The following is a 9,633-nucleotide window of genomic DNA, read 5'->3' as shown; positions in this document are numbered from 1 at the left end:
TCCGTATCGAGGCTTTGATGCGTGCATCGACGCATCGTATCAATGACGTATGCCGTGACGTGCAAAGACTGGTCGGCCACGCCCTCTTAGCGACATTTCAGAGATTTTAATGGAGCAAAAAACAAGAGGAATTCTCATTTCACCCAACAAGGGAGATACATATTCATTTCATTTTCATAATTAATACCGATTTAGCAATATAATTTATCTGTTGCTCTCTTTAATGGTATTACACAATTAATATAATGTTTATTGTGTTCATATGTATATAGGTAGCTTATATTATAATTATAATATATATATGTGTGCATATATAAGTGTGTGTGTGTATATAATGGTTTATTGAAATCTTTGTGTTTTTGACTCGTTTTGGAAACTAACTTGTTTTGTGACATTCTCTTTATTTTGTATGTATGTTTTATATGTTTTTACATGATCAAAAATAAATCAAATCAAATCAAAAGTGTCTGTTGTGTGCCAGGCAGTTGGAGTACTTATAACAAAAAGTTCTACAATCACTTTCACTGCCATATTCCACTATACAAATATATTTCTATTTTCCATAATTCCAGCATTTTTCATTCATATAATGCTGTTTGTGAACATAGGCAAAATAAGACATCCATTTCATACTTCTTTATATTTTTATTTTTTTAATTCAAGTTTTTATTGAACTTTTCAAAGGCTTGATATATGGCAAACTTAATAAGTTTCTCCATACAAGAACAGATAATATATAATTAACACTTAAGTACGATGACAGACATTTTTGTCTCCAAAACATTCATCTACCTACATCATATAGACATATTATTGAGGTATACAGTATAACGTAACCCTACTTGGGTGAAGCACAATAAAACAAGTAAACTAGAATCTAAAATATCACACACGCTTCACGACGCGTCATCTGCCCATCAATACTGAAAGACACTAAATAAGAGGACGTCCAGTTCTTTTAGGTTGAAGACATTAAACTGGATGTGGTGCTGATCAGGGCACAGGAATAAAGAGATGAGTAGTCCTTTTCTCTATAACTGGAGTGTGTTCCAGCTGTATTTTATTCCAGCTAACAGCAGACGGAATGCTAGTTGTTGTAGTAGTTATAATATAGTAGTATAGGGATGCACCGAATATTAGGCAACAGAATATATTCAGCTGAATATTGTAAAATAAGCAACATTCAACCTTTGGTTTAGTGAGTTAAAATCAAGGCTGAATAGTAGCGTGTGACGCAATGACGCAATCAAACAATGTGCAGTAATTTTGAGTCAGAAAAGTGTGTGCACGTTGCTGCAGAACCAGCAGCAGCAGCTCCTCCTTTCCACACACAAACACATCCAGACTCTCTCCTTAACGCTCTCCATAACCTCGTAAAAGTTGGAAACCGTCCATTTCCACAACCAAGTCCGTCGTTAGCGCTGTGAGCCACAAATCCGTAAACATCTCCATCATTTCCTCCTTACACTACACTGGGTGTCGCTGCATAGACTGGTGTAGCATTAGCACAGAGTGCTAACAGCTGAAGTGTGTAAACAATGGGTCCGTGGCTCCAACACTTTTAATAAACTGTTGAAAAACTTTTAATTAACTGGGTTTTAAATGTTTTTTATCCTTTTATGATGCTGCTGTTATGATGTATATGTACCCATGTTTTATTATTCTATTATGATGTTGCACTTATTATTAATAATAATTATTAATTTCTCCACAGCTCTGTGGATGTTATCTGCAAAAAGCACTTTATAAATAAATGACTTACTTACTTCATGGGTGTGTCAGACAAGTTTGGATTTTCTTAAAGAGACAGAGGCAAAAACGAAGCCTCATGAACCGTGTGCTACAGAGGGAAATTTATTCTAATTTTTCAAATATTTCCTGCATTTTCCCAAAAAATGTGGGTAGCATAGTTATTTGAGTATGTTATAGAATGATACTATGTGTCTGAAAAAAACATGATACCCCACCTTTAACTAATGGTAGCTTCTTCACATTAGTTATAAGATTTATTTTCCAGGGTAAACACTATTTACACAGTTATCAGGGTCTTGTTCAATCTTTTTGTAATTAATCTAATATATTTGTATGCTGACATCATCATTGCTCCTAATTAATTATTTTCCCTTCTGCCTTAGTGTAAATTATTTCCCTTATTTTCTCTTAACATCACAAAAAAAAAACAGACCTGCTTAGCGTCACAGATCTAACCAGATCAGCCAATCACAGGCTGATCTGGACTGTTAAATGTTAAGAAGGAAACTTCTACACTTACCTCATTATCTGATGTAATTAGATCCTGGACAAGCCCCCAACTGTTCTGGCAGTTTTTAATGAAATAAGACGTAGTCAAGTTGAAGGGTTAAAGGTCAAATGGGAACACAGTGTGAGTGTCCCATGAATCTGTACTTGTTCTGATAGTGCTAAGTATAACAATGACAGAGTCTCTAAGAAAGACCTTGGTAAATGTTATCAGTACCTGGCCTTAGTGCAGTTTGACCAGAACTGACCAGGAGAGATTCTGTAATCACATTTCAAATTACATTAAATCAACTTTTATTTGTAAAGCGCTTTACAACAACCAAAGTTGACTAACCACTGTTTCTGATGACAGTGTGGGGGACGAGTGACTGGAGAACAGGAACAGGACTGAGTGGGTTTTGAGCTCTGCCCTCATTTAAACATAAAATGTTCTGTAAAAGCCAGAGTTGAATGTCATCCAGACACCTGTGAATGGACTGAGGTGTGTCTGGGGAGTTTGTTATAACCGGGAGGTAGATTTGTAGATCGTCTGCATACATGTGAAAAGACATGTTGTGGCTGGAGATGAAAGTGAAAGTGAAAATAAAACCGGACCTAAAATAGAACCCTGTGGCACACCAGAAGACAGAGAGGCTGTGGAGGAGGAAAAGTCATTGATAACTACGAAAAAAGATCTGTCCGTTAGGTAGGACTTGAACCACTGCAGCACAGGTCCCTGAAGGCCCACCTGCTGGGCCAGGTGGGTCAGGAGGATGGAGTGGTCCACTATATCGAATGCTGTGGTGAGGTCCAGCATCACCAACAACACTGGTTGGAGTCCAGAGACAACAGGATGTCATTTTGAACTTTCAGTAGTGCTGACTCAGTGCTCTGGCGTGTCCTGAAGCCAGACTGCAATTTTTCAAAAGTGTTATTCTGGTCTAGAAATGAATGTAACTTATTGAATACCAGTTTCTCAAGGATTTTAGAGAGAAAAGTCAGATGGGACACAGGTCTAAAATTGGACAAAACTGCTGGATTGAGGTTGGGTTTTTTAATCAATGGCCTGACCACAGCCTGCTTAAAAACAGTTCATGAAGAACGAGAGGAGACATGGCCCTACTGTGTCAAAAACCTGTTTGAGCATCTAAGATGGAATAATGAGGAGAGGACAGTTGGTGGGTCTCAACTTTTGAACAACCTCAGAGAGCTGAGAGAGTGACACTGGCTCAAGCACATTAAAGACAGCAGACGTATGGACATCTGGAGAGAACATGTTTGCTAGACTAGACACAGCACTGCTTATACTTTGTCTAACTGTGGCCACTTTATCGACCCAGAAATTAAGGAAATCTTCACAGGATGATTTAGTCACATTTTTAAAAACACTGTCAGTGGGATTTGTAACTGATTGTATTGTGTTGAACAACACACGGGGACGGATGCAGTTAGTAGAGATGACATTTGACAAATATTTACATTTTGCTTTTTTGACTGCATTTTGATAGTCTGAAAAGCTGTCTCTAAGGTTCTGCCTCCCTACTGCGCCCCCTCAGGGCACAAGTGATGTTGTTTAACCAAGGATCTGGTTTGGGTTTGATGGACCTTTGCTTGACAGGGGCAATGGTGTCTAAAATGCCAGAGCAGGTGGAATAAAATGAGGAGAGGAACCCATCCAGATACAGAGGAGAAGGCAGTTCGTCCTGAGTATTTAAACTGGAGTTCATAAATGTCTCAACAAACTCTCCAGCTGTAGTTGAAGCGATGACACGGCTGTGAAATTAAATATTACTGCGAAATGATCAGAAAGTTTTCTATATTTCTGAGATAGGCAGTGGGAGACCATAGCAAATGATAAGGTCCAGTATGTGGCCATGCTGGTGTGTGGGGACCTCCACAAATTGAGTCAGATCTAAGGAGGCCAAGAGCCTTTGAAACTCATTGGTCAGTTGGCTGGACAGACAGCAGACATGAATATTAAAGTCCCCACAGATGAGAAAACTGTCATATTTTGGTATTATTTCAAAAAGAAAGTCTGAAAATCCTGAGATAAAATCCTTATTGTACTTGGGAGGAAGATAAACTACAGTACACAATATGGGACATGACAACTGTAATAGAGTTAGTTGCATTTCAAAGCTACTGTAGCTTTTACAGGGAATGAAGCAACAGCTGATGTTGTGTTTGTAAACAGTGAAACAAGCTCACCTCCGTGGCCTGTTACTCTAGGCATACTCACAAAGGATTAACTATGGGGGGAGGAGCTCGGAGAAACCTCTGTTGTCACAAGCCAGGTCTCCATGAGCATGAGGAAATCCAACTTTTGGGTGGAAATGAAGTTATTCAGAACAAAGATCTTTTTTGTGACTGAGCGAGCGTTCAACAGGGCTACGCGCACCGGCCTGGAGTTCACAGTTTGCCAAGGAGCAGCACGACTGAGCGGGCGGAGGTTTTCTTTCACGCAGCCCCGCCGCTGGATCCTCACTGGCCGATGACATGGGAGCGGACACTTGGCTTCTGGTACTGCAGGATGCCACCGATAGCTGTATCTGAAGTGACACAGATCCAGATTTCTGCATTTTGCTGATGTTTTTGTCAGATGATCAGGATCGCCCACACGTAAAAAAGCCAGGTAAGCTTTGATTTTGACAGAAAGTCCCCATCATATCATATCACATAAATTATTTATTTAGGCTGTAGTTTTCATCATCAACATGAATGTTAAAGTCACCTACTATGATAGCTTTATCAGTGCTCAGCACTAGATCAGTGAGAAAGTCAGAGAATTCTGAGAGAAACTCTGAATATGGACCAGGAGGATGGTAAACTATAATTAATAAAGTCGGTTTTTCTATCTTATTTTTGGGATTACAAATTTCAAGGGAGAGGCTTTCAATTGAATTGTGATTTAAGGTTTTTGGGGTAACTGATAAGCTTGAGTGAAAAACTGCTGCCACTCCTCCTCGACCACTCTCACGGGGAATATGGTGATTACCATAATTGGGACGGCAGGCCTTGCGGTGCAGTTGTGTCTTAGCGGATGGGCTTGTCTCTGGGAAGGTGTGGCGTCGTGGGGCGCGTCGGGTCTCGCCACTTGGCCCGGACTGCTAATCGTCGTCTCTCATGATAACGACACTCTCAATAGTCCACTTAGGTTGACACATGCTCTGCTTGGGTGTGAGCTGCCCGGGCTTCGCTGTCCTCTCTTGCTGCGCCACCCTCTCTCTCGTCAACTCTTCCTCTTCTTCTTGCCTACATATATCCATTGTGGCTAATCTCTAATCCAAAGCTACAGTGCTGCCACCTACATGGCACCAATTGGTCGCTACACCACAGTACAAGTCCAATATCCATGGCAGAACTCCGCCACAGTATCTCCTAGCAACCCCCATTGAAAAACACAATTGACGTACATTTACGTCAATGGCAGTGGATGTTTGGATTTGAAATGATGAATATGTAGGTCAATGGCAGTCAATGAGTTAATTAGCAGGTACCCCTGGTAAGAGTGATTTCTACAGGGCAGAATAAACCCCCACCTTCTGGTTTCAGATATATGCTCATTGTTCATGGGATACAGTTTAATATCCCTACAGGAATATTGGAACAGTTAAGTTTGTATATAGTCTGTGACAGTATAGAGGTGTTAGTTTAATCTTGAGTTGATATCAGTACAACTGATCTTAGAAAAGGGGATGTAGTGTTTATAGGACACATGGGGTGATGTTACACCCGTCTGGTGGGGCTTGGGAGGTGGTAAAGGAAACATCTCTTCATGCTTATTTATTAGTTAGAACCACCTTAACTCTACGATCATCATACAAACACAGCAGCCACGTAATCATTAGCAGGAAGTAACCATCACACACACACACACACACACACACACACACACATCCCTTCAGTGAGACGAGGTTTTTCTCCATAGTTAAACCTTCTCTGCCCTGATAAATCTCTCCCAAAGATGAGAAGCAAACATTAGCTTGCTAACCATGATTAGCTTGTGTGCTAACGTCCAACTGCTGTGTAATGAGGTTCTGTACTGTTGAAATATAGCCTGAAAATGTAGTGTTGAGCAGTTTGTATTAAACTTTGTCAGTGGAAGGTGTTTCTAAGTGTATCATGTGACTGTTGGTGACGCACCATGTGAGGCTCAGTAAAACCTGTAGGTTTTTATTTATTTATTTATAGATAAGCTTAGTTCAGTTAATTAATAATAATTATATAGATCTTGATATCTAGATTAGAACCCATCTCTAGATAGTGTTGTAATGGTTTATAAAGTTTAGAGGGAGGAGAAAACAGTGTGAAACCATATATTATTTTAATGTGTAAAGTTTTCTCTCCCTTCTTCTCAGATCTTTTAATTGAACAGGACAGAGTAAGATATTTTAATGTTTAGTAACTAGTAACTCAGTCCATAGACAGGAAGACGTGTGTGTTGCTCCCTGTCTGTCTCTGTGTGTTTAGTCCTGGTACCAATAGTTTCTGCTACGAACATGATTTAGCATCGCAGTGACTCATGTGACGTCATGTGAACACACGTTTAAAGCTAACATTAAGAAACACTGAAATATTTATTTCAACTGTCTCACAATACATCACTGTGTGTGTGTGTGTGTGTGTGCGTGTGTGTGTCGGTCGTCCTTTCACAATAATGTCCTGTGTGGTTCTTTTATTGTGAAGGTCAGTGTCCGGCCCCCTACCGGTGGTATTCGGTAGTTTTTCCCGGTGACACCGTCTCCATTTTCTCGGTGACCTGCTGCAGTGTGAGCGGGATGCTGCGGTACGGACGTTACTGGAGATACCGACGCTCCGGTCTGTAAGACACCGACGGACCGGAGCGCGCACGGACACGGACCGGAGCGCGCACGGGCACGCGCTCAGGTGAGCCCCGGCTTTATTATAATTGGTTTAAACATCCGGTCAGCGCGAGGTAGTCTCTTTGATCTCAGCCTGTGTGAGCCGCCGCTAGCATCCTCTGTGTGTGTGTGTGTGTGTGTGTGAGAGAGAGTGTGTGAGAGAGAGTGTGTGTGTGCGTGCGTGCGTGCGCGTGAGCGTGTGTGTGTGTGTGTGTGTGTGTGTGTTATATAACGGGACTGCTGCGGTGTCCGCGCGCCGAGATAAACCCATCCCCCATTATACACCTGACAGGTGTGTGTGTGTGTGCGCGCGTGCGCGCGTGTGTGTGTGCGCGCGCGTGCGCGCGTGTGTGTGTGCGCGTGTGTGTTCCCTTACCATTCAATTCACATCATTTCGTTTGTGTGTGTGTTTGTTGTTGTTGTGTGTTGTTGTATTGTGTGTGTGTGTGTGTGTGTGTGTGTGTGTGTGTGATGAAGTGATGAAGTGATGGAGCTGATGTGGCCCCTTTAGGTTACATGCTAAGATGTTAGCTGCTAAGATGTTAAGAGGCTAGCTGCTAACATGCTAAGATGTTAAGAGGCTAGCTGCTAACATGCTAAGATGTTAAGAGGCTAGCTGCTAACATGCTAAGATGTTAAGAGGCTAGCTGCTAACATGCTAAGATGTTAAGAGGCTAGCCGCTAACATGCTAAGATGTTAAGAGGTTAGCTGCTAACATGCTAAGATGTTAAGATGCTAGCTGATAGCATGCTAAGATGTTAAGAGGCTAGCTGCTAACATGCTAAGATGTTAAGAGGTTAGCTGCTAACATGCTAAGATATTAAGAAGCTAGCTGCTAATATACTAAGATGTTAAAAAGCTAGCTACTAACATGCTAAGATGTTAAGAGGTTAGCTGTTAACATGCTATGATGTTTAGAGGCTAGCTGCTAATATGTTAAGATGTTTAGAAGCTAGCTGCTAACATGCTAAGATGTTAAGAGGCTAGCTGCTAACATGCTAAGATGTTAAGAGGCTAGCTGCTAACATGCTAAGATGTTAAGAGGCTAGCTGCTATCATGCTAAGATGTTAAGAGGTTAGCTGCTAACATGCTAAGATGTTAAGAGGTTAGCTGCTAACATGCTAAGATGTTAAGAGGCTAGCTGCTAACATGTTAAGATGTTCAGAAGTTAGCTGCTAACATGCTAAGATGTTAAGAGGCTAGCTGCTAACATGTTAAGATGTTAAGAAGCTAGCTGCTAACATGCCTAGATGTTCAGAAGCTAGCTGCTAACATGCTAAGATGTTAAGAGGCTAGCTGCTAACATGCCTAGATGTTCAGAAGCTAGCTGCTAACATGCTAAGATGTTAAGAGGCTAGCTGCTAACATGCCTAGATGTTCAGAAGCTAGCTGCTAACATGCTAAGATGTTAAGAGGCTAGCTGTTGTGTGATGAGGGATTATGATGTGTAATCCTCCTGTGTGTCCGTCACTGTCCTCTGTCTCACAGTGAGATCAAAGGATCCATGACTGACCAATGACAGCACAGATAACTGAAACAACTCAAATGTTTACACACACCAACAAAGAGCTTCTACGTGGACTTTAAGGGCCTGTGCTATGAAGTTGGATAACGTCTTATGGATCTGAATCACCATGGTAACTTAGACCAAATAACCATGGCAACTTGGACTAAATCACCATGGTAACTTAGACTGAATCACCATGGTAACTTAGACTGAATCACCATGGTAACTTATTTTAAATCACCATGGTAACTTAGAGAATATTTATCTTTTAATCACCATCACATCAGACCCATAAATCAATAAGTTAATTAATTAATTAATTAATGTATTGTGTGGTGACGCTGAGAGCCTCAGTCCTGTAGATAATATAAATATAGATATATTCCACCTTATGATGTAGATCTGTTTGAACACAGCATCAGAGACACAGACAAGATCAAAGAGAAAGTGATCAGTGTCTGTTTATTCTTTGTTTATAATCTCACTAATTTAATCATTAACATTCATCAATTCCTGCATTAATTACTTTATGCTTTTACTGCAGCAACAGTTTTGTTTTTTACCTGAATTATGGATTTTAATTCTTCATATTTTAAAATAATTATTCATCAATAGTTGCTCTCCAGTTTCTCTGTGATTGTGATTGGTCTGACGCTGCTAACTCCGCCCCCTGTCACAGGAGCGCGCACTTAGTCGGGCTGAAATCACCTTGTTTAACTTAGTGAGTTGATGTCTAGATTCATAGGACAGCTTCTGACAGACAATGTTTGGTTAGGTGAAGCTAACGGTGATAAACTAGCTAGGCTCTAAGAGGGTTAGGGTCTGAATCCTTCAAGATTAGGACTAAGACCACAGGACACCGGGGGGGGGGGGGGGGGGTGTTATCTTAGGAACACACACACACACACGATGATGTGACGTCAGTGTGTGTCAATTCACAAACACACACACACAGACACTGGATGTGTTTGTGTGTTCAGTGTATAGTTGTATATTGTTTGTCAGTGTGTCTAACTGTCATACA

General features: G+C 40.9%; 1 protein-coding gene across 3 annotated transcripts in view; it reads left to right on the top strand.

Moving 5' to 3' along the window:
• Nucleotides 1-6,948: 6,948 nt before the first annotated feature.
• Nucleotides 6,949-9,633, top strand: part of LOC114478027 (CSC1-like protein 2) — a 38,392-nt gene continuing 35,707 nt past the window's right edge. For all 3 annotated transcript variants that reach the window (XM_028470925.1, XM_028471000.1, XM_028470843.1), the window contains exon 1: nucleotides 6,949-7,125. The gene's annotated coding sequence lies outside the window, so the exon portion shown is untranslated. The remainder of the gene's footprint in view (nucleotides 7,126-9,633) is intronic.

The sequence above is a fragment of the Gouania willdenowi genome, chromosome 1 (assembly GCF_900634775.1).
Source record: "Gouania willdenowi chromosome 1, fGouWil2.1, whole genome shotgun sequence".
In the NCBI taxonomy this organism is placed as follows: domain Eukaryota; kingdom Metazoa; phylum Chordata; class Actinopteri; order Blenniiformes; family Gobiesocidae; genus Gouania; species Gouania willdenowi.
Note: the sequence above shows the minus strand (reverse complement) of the source record. Positions and strands in the feature narration are given on the sequence as shown.